Source organism: Tiliqua scincoides, chromosome 14, assembly GCF_035046505.1.
Source record: "Tiliqua scincoides isolate rTilSci1 chromosome 14, rTilSci1.hap2, whole genome shotgun sequence".
NCBI classification, from domain to species: Eukaryota; Metazoa; Chordata; class Lepidosauria; order Squamata; family Scincidae; genus Tiliqua; species Tiliqua scincoides.
This window is the reverse complement of record NC_089834.1, coordinates 7,858,961-7,871,539: the sequence shown is the minus strand read 5'-3', so window position 1 is coordinate 7,871,539 and position 12,579 is coordinate 7,858,961. Positions and strand designations below refer to the sequence as shown.

General features: G+C 48.8%; 2 pseudogenes; both read left to right on the top strand.

Annotated features, from left to right (window-relative positions):
• The first annotated feature begins 3,844 nt into the window (after window positions 1-3,844).
• Window positions 3,845-3,967, top strand: LOC136634803 (5S ribosomal RNA; annotated as a pseudogene).
• Window positions 3,968-3,996: 29 nt separating this feature from the next.
• Window positions 3,997-4,119, top strand: LOC136634920 (5S ribosomal RNA; annotated as a pseudogene).
• The last annotated feature ends 8,460 nt before the right edge of the window (window positions 4,120-12,579 follow it).

Below are 12,579 nucleotides of genomic sequence, written 5' to 3'. Positions count from 1 at the left end.
CAATGAATTATGTTCCCCAATGCGGGTTGTTTGTTTGCCCAAAATGACCCTGTTTCTCAGCCGTGTGCTTTTTTTCCCAGGCGGACAGGTGCCAAAAATTTAATCTCTGCCCATTTGAGGGGGGGGGGGTCACCTCTGGCCTCTGCCTTCGTACCAGATTTCCCTGCCCCATTTTTCAAGGGGCAGTAGCCTTGGTTCTAGAACTGATCTCCCATGGATACCGAAGGCCCACTGTATTATTAGGGGAAAAAATATGCACAATCGTTCTTGAAACACTGTTGCTTCAGACTCTCCTCTTGAGTTTCTGGGGATGCAGCCTCCAGGTTATAGCAGTAGATCTGAACATTGTTTGCATTACTTATTAGTAATTGAGGCACCCTGACAGCAAACAAAACTCGGAGATAAGAAGTCACACCCTAGAAAGGAACCGTTGGCAGAAGAGAAACTGGCAGGGAACTTCGTTCTACCACCTTGGGAGACCCCATCAACCTACAGGGCAGTTTATTGATTTCATCTATTATAGTACCTATATACCGCCTTTCTTTAAGGTTTATACACCTGGGAGTGAAATCCTATAATTGTGCTGGGCCAGTGCCAACCCATGATTGTGCTGGGCAGGCCAAATCCTGCCTCCATGCCAATGTGGACAGATTGTGCTGGTGACAGGCCACCAACGTGGGGGTTTGGAGAGGTGGGGGGGAGGACATTCTGGGGGTATTCTGGGGTAGGAGAGGGCAGGTGGCAGGTGGCACCATGGGCGGGCCAGCTCCAGGAGAGGGGTGGTGTCAGGATGTGGCACTTAGGCCAGATCCTAACCCCCCTCCCAGGTGGCCTGACCTAATGCCGGGCTGCTTGGATCTACGCCATCTCTTTAGGTGGGGCAGATCTGAGTAGCCCCATTTAGCCTGCTGCCGCATTACTTGGAACAAGGGTAAGTATGTAAATCTCCTTGCCCTGAGCTATGCCACAGCCAGCCTCTGCCCTGCTCTGGATTCAGCACAGGCTTGCTGGCCTACCTACTCCAGAGCACGTTAGGATTGGGCTGTGAGTCTCATAGACACAAGGCAGTTTGCACAAGCATGTTGACCATAAACCCAATTTCTTCAGACAGGGTTTTTACAAGTGTTGTTCTATGTTCCATCCGTCGGGATCAGCGGGAAGGATCTGGCCTTCCACCGCACTACTGGGAATAGCGCTAAGGCAAAGCACTTTATGGTACTTTTACAACAGTGTGCCCCAGTGGAGTTTGTGCTTTACTGGCATGGGAGGGGGGGGGCAATAGGATTGGACCAAAAGTGGATGGAACCAGAAATGGGAGATGCAGGGCTCTTCAGCCTGCAACAGATTATTGAGGCTGTCATATAAAAATTGGGGGAGAACCTGCCTATAATAATAATAATAATAATAATAATAATAATAATAATAATAATAATACAGGTATTTCTATACCGCCTTTCTTGGTCCTCAGATTTCTCCTTAGACTTTATTCAAGGCGGTTTACATAGGCAGGCAATTTAAATCCCCGTAGGGATTTTTACAATTTGAAAGAAGGTTTCTATCTTTCAAGAAACCGCAACATTCAGGTGTTTCTTTCTTGATCTGGTCGCACATTCTGGCCTCCATCCTCCCACGCTCAGAGCAGATGGAATAGCTCGGCTCAGCTTGTCAGCTGCTTCAAGGTCGCACGGTGCCGGTGGCCTCGAACTGGCGACCTTCGGATGTTATCTTCAGGCAAATGGAGGCTCAACCCTCTAGACCAGACCTTCTGCCCTCCTGAATCTCAGACCTCCTGAATCTGTGGGTCTAAATTCTCATGGAGGAGGTGGCCCAGAGCACCCATGTTTCAAGGTCCCCTCATCCTTGTAATTGGATCCAGATCTGTGAATGGCCCTCCTTTTCTATAAACCAGAAGGATAAATGTTATTCTTGCATAATCACAGTGGCTTTTAAAATCCTGGCGTGCCCTTCTCAGTCATGTCCTTGGTGGACTCCTGCTGTGGCCAGTTTCCTTATTGCTTCCCTTGTTCTCTCGTTCTCTTTCCGTTTCAGCCTCCAAGAACTTGTAACAATGGGAGTTTTATATATATATATATATATATATATATATATATATATATATATATATATATATATATATATATTTTAAAGGCTAAAAAGAGGCTTGAGGAATAGAGGCAATTTTCCTTCTCCATCCTTCTTTTATCTCTGGATTTGTAGAATTTTCCTTCACACTGGACTCAGCCCTGTGTCCAAGAATCCTGTGGAACACCGAAGTCTGCATACTAGGCTATCTCTACTTCATGGTATATACCACCAAAAGCTCAGTTCCGCTTTCCATAGGGCTCAGTACAGTTTCCTTGTCAGCTTTGGGGGGGACTTCCTTCTCAAGAATCTTTTTGAGGGCTGTGTTCTTTGCTTTGGGACCATGCTAATGGCGTTGCATTTCCCTTGGCCTTCAAAGTGGACTGAGGCACTACTACTCATGAGGAAATGTGCACGTTCGACTCAGTTTCACTTTCCTTAGGGCTCAATACATTTTTCCTAGTCAGCTCTCAACTTGTCAGTTTTGTGACCCACCAAAAATCAGGTGTTGTGTCACAGCTCCTCCCCACTAGGTGTCATGCCCGCTTAAGGCTGGTTAGTTTCCCTTTGCTAACTCACCCGGGTAGTAAGCACGCGTCAGAGTCAAGTCCCAGTCCAATAAATGCAGATTGCCAAATCACAGTCCAAAGTCAATATGCCGGGTCACAGTCCAAGGTCAATTCCAGGTAAGCCAGTTAGCCAATGCAAGGTGCCAAATCAGAGTCCAGAAATGATATGCCAGGTCACAGTCCGAGGTCAAATTCTAGTCAGGTCAGGTCAGGTCAGGTCCCCTCTGGGTCAGGTAGTGTCTACCTCTGGGTCAGGGTAGCCTTTGGTCCTTCTGAACCTGCCTTTTATCCTTTGTGTCCCATTAAGTGCAAATGCAGCTCAGCGGTGAGCTACCTCCTTAGCTCTCAAGGTCCCATCAAGGTCCCATCAAGGTCAAATGAAGCTCAGGTGTCCAACCAGGTCTCCATTGGCCTTGATTGATTACAGCTGTGGAGCCAGCCCTGCCCTTCCCAGAGCTGTCAACCAGCTGTCAAAACATGGAATCACTGTCAACACCACAGCATCCACCTGATGATCTTCTGATCTTCCATTACATCAGGTCACAGCCCACAGTTTGGAAACCACTAGTCTAGCACATTCAAAACACTGGCCATGTCACAAAGCAGGAATGAGACTATTCCCCTTCTGAACTGTTGTGTCCAGACCACCAGCAAACACCCATGATGACAAGATTGTGCAGCTGAAGATGGGCAAAGTGGGTCAGAGGCCCAGAACCATGGAGAGCAGCCTGGGACCAGGTTGCTTTGATAAGGGTCACTGGTAGACTTAGACCTTAAATCAGTGGTTCCCAAACTGTGAGCCGTGGCCCCCCAGGGAGCCATGGAAGCAAGCAAAGGGAGCTGTGGAATTCTTACAAAAAAACCACTGCCTTATAGAATGTATAGGATTGTCACCCTAATGGGGAGCCACAGCCAGTGACCCAGTAGGTCAAAGGAGCCACCAGTCAAAAAGCTTTGAGAACCAGTGCCTTAAATGCTTGCCCACAGATCACCTTTCTTGGACTCCACCTCTTTGCCTGGAGAGTGAAGACCTCAAAGGGCCAGCCTTCTGACCTGGAGTAGCAACTGTTACCCTGCACATGCCTGATCTTGGAAGCTAAGCAGGGTCAGGCCTGGTTAGTACTTGGATGGGAGACCGCCTGGGAATACCGGGTGCTGTAGGCTTCTACCATAGTCTTTCGAGACTGAAGGTTGCCAACCATCTCCCTATACTGAACACTATCTCCCGATCTTGTCTGATCTCGGAAGCTAAGCAGGGTCAGGCCTGGTTAGTACTTGGATGGGAGACCGCCTGGGAATACCGGGTGCTGTAGGCTTCTACCATAGTCTTTCGAGACTGAAGGTTGCCAACCATCTCCCTATACTGAACACTACCTCCCGATCTTGTCTGATCTCGGAAGCTAAGCAGGGTCGGGCCTGGTTAGTACTTGGATGGGAGACCGCCTGGGAATACCGGGTGCTGTAGGCTTATACCATAGTCTTTGGAGACTGAAGGTTGCCAACCATTGCATGCAGACAGATACATAGAACACAACACAAAAATGCTGAAATGCACCAGGGGTGTGCCAGGCCTCCCATGCACCTGGTCCCCCCCCCACTGCTTCCCCCCACCTTTTCCGTTTAACCCACACCACTGGGTGCAGCGAGCAGAGAACCAAAGGCATGCCAACAAGACCTGCTAAGCAGATCCCTACAGCTCCAGTAAGATAAAGAACTACCCTGAACTCTTTGGCAAAGTTCAGATTTGAATAGCAGCCCTTGTGCCAATTTGCCTTGTAAAGGAAAGCCCGACTTCATTATAAATCACCCATTCCAGTGCCTTTGGTGCTGGGTGGGTTAGGGGAGGCGGGGCAGCTCCTGAATGAGATTACAATGATTAATTATTCCCATTGCCCAACATGGGATTTGTTGTTAAAACAGCACTTAAAATCTTGTAGCGTTGTGGGTTCAAAGTGCTGTACAAACAGCGACAAAATTGCCGACATGATGAGATTAAATAGCCTGTGATTTTTGCGGCGCTCCGAGAAGGGTGGGGAAGCGCTGGAATTTTGACTCCATGTACTCGGGCTTAATTGGATTCCGGGATCACACCGCCCCGTTGCCAGGCATTTGAAGTGCGTGTTTATGAAAAATAAAAGGTGTTTGCAGCCGTTCAGGGCAAGGCAGCTTCTTTGCAAGCTTTCCCTCGCCTCCGTGCTGCTGCTGAGAACCTCACCTCTGACTCTCAGTTTATTTAAGCAGATTCCACCTTTGCAAAGAAGCTGCAGCCTTTTGTTGTGGTGCAACGCAAACAAGCACTGGTGCTGTTGGCTGCAACATTAAGGACATCAGAAGAGACCTGCTGGATCAGGCCAAAGGCCCATCTCATCCAGCTTCCTGAATCTCAGAGTGGCCCACCAAATGCTCTCTGGGAACCCACAAGGCAACAAGATCCCTGTTGCCACTCCCTTGCATCTGGCATTCAGAGACAATCTACTCCTTGAACCAGGAGGTTGCAAACAGTCATCAAGGATTGTAACCTGTGATGAACTTTTCCTCCATAAATCAATGGAGGAGGCTGAGGAGCAAAAATGTGCTCTCTCTCATGCTTTGGGAAGTATGCATGCACACTGGCTACCTTTCCCCCACTCCTCAAGGTGCCTGGGAACTGAGCAGTGGATGAGCAACAGATCTTCTTCTTTGCCATATCTATATGTGGTGGTACGAAAGGATACCCACTGTCATCACCTGTTCCCTATCACCTCCAGGGAAAGGTCCCCAGCATATCTTTTGATGGTGGGGCAGTAGTGTAGCTACAGGGTGGGCATGCAGTAAGTATTGCTGGCTCCGCAATGCACCATGTAAGCGTCCGCAATGCACCACTCGCTGTCAGATGGTTGCCTTCGCTGCCCACGGTTCTGTCAGGGTTGGGCCATAAGTAGTGAATGTGGAAGACCAGAAATCAGGGCTGGGAAGCCGGCTAAGAGCCAGGATGAAGCCAGGAACCACAGAAGGCAAGGCTACCTTGTAACTCAAGCAAGGATCCAGCCCACATAGGAACCCTCTCTGAGTCCATAGAGGCTCAACTGCCAACCTGGGTACGAGGGGTCAGTCCAAAGCCTGAGAACCTTTTGCTCTAGAGCAGGGGTGCCCAAACCCCAGCCCTGGGGCCACTTGCAGCCCTCAAGGCCTCTCAATGCGGCCCTCAGGGAGCCCCCAGTCTCCAATGAGACTCTGGCCCTCCGGAGATTTGTTGGCGCCCACACTGGCCCGACACAACTGCTCTCAATGTGAGGGCGACTGTGAGCTGTGAGATTTGACCTCTCGCATGAGCTGTGGGATGAGGGCTTCTTCCACTGCTTGCTGTTTCACGTCTGTGATGCAGTAGCGGCAGCAAAGGAAAGGCCAGCCTTGCTTTGTGCAAGGCCTTTTAGAGGCCTTGAACTATTGCAAGATCTTCATTCATTCATATAATTTCATCTTTAATATATTCATTTATGTAAACTTATGTAAATTTATTCAAATTTAAAATGTAAAATAATTCTTTTTTTCCCTGGCCCCCCGACACACTGTCAGAGAGACAATGTGACCCTCCTGCCAAAAACTTTGGACACCCGTGCTCTAGAGTTGCAGTTCACCACATAGGGCAGCTGCAAGCTCTAACCTAGATAGTTCCTGGCATGCTCTCTCCTCCAAAGCAAGCCACAACTCGGGTAATGCTGCACCCCTGGAACTCCTCACCACTTGGCAAAGTGGCACACGAGCGTGTAATAATATATATTTGCAATTTCCAAATTTAATTGTTAAAAAATTCTTTAACATTCAGCATTAGCAACCCTTTTCTTTAATTTTTAAAAAAAGTGAGAATAATATCAATTTTGGCCCCAAACCATGAGTTTGGAGAATTGGGTTTGGAAGCTATCCCTCTGATGAATCAATTTCTGATGGATTTGTGTGGCTGGCTGGAATAAACCTATCTAGAGAAATATCACCTACAAGGAAAAAAAATAACCCACCAAACCCCAAGGAATATATTTAACAACCCAGGATCTCAACACTTAAATCCAAGCATATATTCTTTAGCAGAAGGGTGAATGTTTATGCCTTCTCCAGTAACCCTTTGTGGCAATTACGGATATATTATTTTCTTCAAGTATTAAATGGCGCAGTTAAGTTCCTGTCATGTTCCGCATCAGTCTTAATTTTTAGCAGTTCTTGAGAGCATCTCCTTAGGGGGATTAATCTTAAAACGAACCCTCCGGATCAGCCAAACTTGGCAGTTGGGTAAAAGAATTAATCGCCCGCTAATGAATCTAATTACCCTCCCGAGAATGCAGAAGAAAGCCACAGCTCCTGTTTGTCTGTCAAGTTAGATGCTCAGAATATCTGCCCCGGAGACCCTTCTGAAATGGCCCGCATTGTGGTGGCCAAGATAGGGGAGTCCAGCTATCCAACCATAACTCTTCAGGAAGGGATATGGGGCCATTGTAAATATGTGCAGAACCTCAAATGACAACGAGAAATCTGGGGGGAGGGTCTGCTGGCAAACATCGAGGGTTTAAGGTTACTTGTTTCTCCATATCCATAGAAGAATTCGCCTCCCACTCTTGTATAGACTTGATAAGCGAGGAAAACATTTCGTTACTTAGGGCCTAATAATTTTCAACAGACCTGTAGTTGGCAATGATGATTTTGTCTGATTTATCATTTGCAGGAATGTCTTTATGGGGCCCTTGGAGGCATAGCTCTGTGCCTCTGTCTCTCACACACATACACACAGTGTATTTATTATGCAAGACAACATTGATGAGTGTGGGGGAAACTAAAGGGGATTGGCCTGGTTCCAGTCGAAAGGAATTAAAACAGCCGATTTATTGCTGTTTTTGATTATTTCAGTTGCAGGGAAACGGTGTATTGGTGTTAGTTCTGTTCATCCCCGGGATCCACAGGAATTGGCACCCAATTGAGCTTCAGTCCCTTGTGTCCTAGCCCACATATTTTCCAGATAAAGATGCTTCTGAACTTCGGTTCATTCCAGAATGTGGACTTCTACATTACTCACAGTCAGTGATGTGCGGTGAGGACCAAGGTTGAGGAGACACAGCGCATGGAGATCCCAGTTGAGGTCATGCCGAAAGGCGTTCTAGGAGCTACCCAGAAGCCCTACTAGGTGCTCCTCACAGTGGAGGCTGGCCGGCCCATGTCACAGTTCTAGTCTCTTGGAGAGACTTGGACAGTCTCCGAGAGACTCCAAGAGTCTTAGAGAGTCTCCGAGAGACTCCAAGACTATCACTTGTGGCAGTTGCAGCTCACCTTCCCGTGGATCACACCACCACTCAGAAACTGGGTGGAGTACATGTACAATCATGGTGGGGAGCTGAGTTGACAGGTCAGGGAAGGCTCTACCTCCCCTGCCTCCTTGCCTGCATGTCCCTGCTCAAAGCACAAACCTATGCTTGCCTATTGGAATGTTGCATTGAATTCAACGAGACTTACTTCTAAGTTTAGGATCACAGCTTTAACCCGTTTTCCAGGGGAGGTTGTCACAGGTTGGTCAGACTGGGTCCTTGCTAATCGGAAGGGCCGCCTGATCAGGTGAGCCTCCTCAAGTACTAGTGGAAGCAGTGGCCTGAATGGACTGAGAGACGAGTCACAACCACACCTGGCAACCTCAAATGGGAGCGGTTGTGTAGTTAGGCCAGGGCTGGGGTGGGATGGGGAGCTCCATGGGCCCCTTCTGCGGTGGAATGGCAGTTTTTTGCTGTCTCCACTGGGGCGGGGTGTGTGTGTGTGTGTGTGTGTGTGACAGAGCCTACCTGATGCTGCACAGAGGTCTTGTGAAATGGGGTCTCCCACCCTCCAGGCAAATGCTGCTGTTTCTGGGTCTAGGGACACATGTGTACAAAGGAGGGAGGTGTCTGCACAGGCACTGGGGTGATGCAATGATGTGAAGGGGAGCATTCTCACATCACCTGGCCCTGGATTCCTGCCCCCTCCCCCAGCTATGCTGCTGAATAGGAGTCATAAGAACATAACATAAGAACATAAGAACAGCCCCACTGGATCAGGCCATAGGCCCATCTAGTCCAGCTTCCTGGATCTCACAGCGGCCCACCAAATGCCCCAGGGAGCACACCAGATAACAAGACCTGCAAGGCATTCTGGGAATTGTAGTTTAAGAACATAAGAACAGCCCCACTGGATCAGGCCATAGGCCCATCTAGTTCAGCTTCCTGGATCTCACAGCGGCCCACCAAATGCCCCAGGGAGCACACCAGATAACAAGAGACCTGCATCCTGGTGCCCTCCCTTGAGTCATCCCCAAAGGCCCCTTTTTCAAAATTCCCAAACACATACAGAGGAGGAATGCACGAGGAATTTGCTACACACCTTCATGCCTTTTCCTACTCTACATTATGGATGTCCTTGCTCACATCAGTAAACCACACTGAACAAAGCAGTATCGATGTGACCGTATTCACGATGGCATCCAAATTCTTTCTCCGCAGGTTCTCACTGATGCTTGTGTACCCTTGTGTGAACTGGTAAAACCCTGTAGTGAAGCAAGTTTGGTGCGACTGTGCGTATAATTCTAGCACCTATGTATTTTGTGGTATCTTTCCAATGTGCATGAGCACGCGTTGTGTGGTGTCTTACCAAGGAGCATGAGCGCAGGTGAGCTTCAGCTTCATGCAGCTTGGGCAGAATCTTTGGCGCAACTGTACACGTGGCTGCCGTAAGATTGCATTTGGTTCTTTAGCTGTGGGCATGTGTGACCGAGAAGGGGAAAGAGACGCATGCGAAGTAAAGAAATTGAAATCTCCCATGAAGTGTGCGTGTTCTAAATCTGAAGTAAACGTTAGAAGTTTTCCAAGCAAAACTAGAATTTGAGGAGGTGTGGAATGCAGGCTCTGAGCAAGCTCATGGAGAAATAAACAAAATGGAATGAGGGAGATCTTCTCACGCATATAGGCACCGCCTGTTTACTGTGTTTTCCTTGGAAACTTTATGCCTGGAGAAGGATCCTGCACCTTTTGCAAGCTTGCATCATGACTCAAATCGCTAGAGATGACTCCAAAATTGGTGGTTCTTTTAAATATTACGACAGCCGAATCCTATGGTTCCGCCCCTGCCGATGCACCAACACCAAAACGGCTACCACTACATCCTGCAGGTTGCAGAGCTCTCCTCTGGGTAAGGGAACATCTGTTACCTTGCCCAGGGGTAAGCCTCTGCAGTACTGAGGGGTCTACTAGGAGCTCTGCTTGCAAAATCGCTGGCGCAGGTCTCCATTGACCCAGGCTGCGGGACTGTTTTGTCAAATCCCAATCCACTGGGCCTTGTAAACCAGTCCAATCAATCAGAGTTTCCAATAAGCCAAGTTACAGTCCAAAGTCAGGTTCCAGGTAGGTCAGTCCAATCCGTCAGGGTATCCAAATCAAAGTCCAAAGCCAAAGTCCAGTCACAATCCACAGTCTGATTCCCAATTCAATAAGCCAAGTTAGTCTCCTCTCCAACCTGCACTCCTTCTATCACCCACCAAAACCTTTCTGCCTCAGGTGCTCCCTATATACCTGAGGGATCTCCTTATGCTCTAGTGGCTGCAGCTGTGCAGCACACCTCCAGCTACCACCTGGGCTTTTAATCCTGCATTTACTCAGAGCAAGGGGCACTGTGGACACCACACCCTATCCCCTCGGTAATATCTTCCGCAATTCCAATACAGGGACCAGGTCTGGGAAGTAGGTTAGGATTCAGCTGTGGCTGCAGTTGTCGAACCACCCCCTTCCCGGACCTGATCCACCCATCCCCTGCCCAGTTGCTTTCCTGTTCTGCTTACCCCCACCTCAGCCTGCCTCCCCCTCCCCATGTACCTGCCTTCAGCAGGTCCACATTCTGATTGGGCTGTTCATTTATTTTCGTAGTGCCACCAGCGTACCTTGTGCATTGCAGTTGCATTCATGTTTAGGCCACCATAAATGTCTTACGGTGTCCTACCCAGAATCCTTCTGGGTCTACTGCTGCACCTTCTGGGAGGGCTCCTCAGAGGGCTCAGGGAATCATCTTCCCTCCCTCCTCCTCCTCAGGCAAGATAGCATGGGGCAAGGTGTGCACCATGTGGTTGGCTGTTCCCTTCAACGGGAGGTCAGCGCATACTTTTCCCTATATGGAGATCTAATCATCCCACTCATCTCTGGGCGTGTGCATGAATAACGACGCATGTGGTCTTGGAAAGGAGAAGATGGTTGGATCTACATAAGGATTGGACCTCCCACTGAATGCATTGCGCAGGGCTTCTTTCACAAGGTGCTTGTGGCACCGGAGGGCCAGATGAATAGAGGATTGGAAGGGACAGAGGGAAAGTGGCTGGCAGGGCCAATCTTAGGAGCTGCAGGGTTCATTGGGAAAAAAATTTTTTTAGAGGCCCCAAGTTCACAGCCAAGGTCTGTAGAATCTTAGAGACATAAATACTATTTATCATAGCCTTTATATCTCTAAGGTAGAATGGAAAGCAATCTAACTGTGTGCTTAAAAAGTGCATGCGAGTTAGTGGACCACATGGATCAAAGCATATTTTTAGACATGGAAGCCTACAAGTAAGCAAACAAAATGTGCAGACGACCTTTGAAAACTAAATTAGTTACAAACAGCCGCGGAACACTGCAGCTTCTCGCCCGGGGCAAGGCTCCACGATGGCACCCCCGTGAGCTATCGCTGCCCCCTGCGCAGAAATCTGCCCCCCCCCCACTCACCAGAGGTTCCCGGAGCCTCGCGTGACCTCCTCCTGGCGAACCGGAAGCACAGTTTCCACCCCCGTCGGGAGCCTCAGAGAGGCTTCCGCGGGGTCCCAGTGGCCGGTGTCTGGGGCATTTGCCCCAGGGAAGTCTATGGCAGGCACGCAACTGGTTACAAAGTCACTTTTTTAAGAATTCAGAAGAAAATTGAAATTTCCACTGTCCTCTAAAAAATGTGATGTTAGGTGTGCGTTGCAATGTGTTGTACGTATTTGACAAGACTAGAGTTGATTAAAGAAGAAGATTATCCTAGCGTGGGGGAACCTTAGGCACAGGGGCCCAACTGGGAACAATTGGTCCCATTAGCTTAAAGTTGGCCCTGGGTGCTGGGGCTGTTGTTCCTGGAGAGAATCCAAGAAAGGGAGGCTGGACGAGAAGAAGAGGGGCCTGGGTGCATTCCAAGCCCCCTCCCTTTTCCAGTCTGAGGTGCCCGTGCGGGTATTGCAATGGACATTGTCATGGCCGCTTCCTTAGAATGTCTATCCTTCCACCTTCCACTATCAGGAGACTGAACGTCATGGCACTGGTATCAGATCGGTGCAAGTTTGAACCTAGTCCAGAGAGATAGATGTAGCTTTTTAAACAATGCTTGCTGGATGTTCAGGGCTCCCATTCAAATGAGAGTGCCTCTGTCTCGCTAGGCCAAGTAAGGCAGGCTCCTACACAGCTGGCCAGCCTCAAAAATCCTTCCCCGATTCCTCAAAGGTCAGTCCTTCACTTAAAAATGTGTTTCTGATTACATTCTGCCCCCTTGGCAGATAACAATGTAGTCAGTGACAAATCTGGGGGGGAAGAGGATACAGCCACCAGGCCTCACCTTCCACCAACTGACACAGCTCATCTGGTTTGACTTCTGCATGGCCACTCTCCTGTCAATCAAGCCTGTCCCCTTTCCTTCAAGATAGAGCCCCCTCCCCTTTAGAAAAGTCTCCGCATATGACCAGAGAAAATCAGCTCTCACAGCATTGCAACCATTACTTGCTCGATTGAAGCCCAAATAAAGAAATCAGAAGCCCTTCTTGGACCCCTCCTCATTCTCTTGAATCACGACTTGCTAAAAGACTTGAACTACAGATTCATTCTCAGCCCACAAGTCTTGTTCGCCTCTATATATTGGTCTTTCATGGCCCTCTGATTTGGGTTCAAGCTATCTG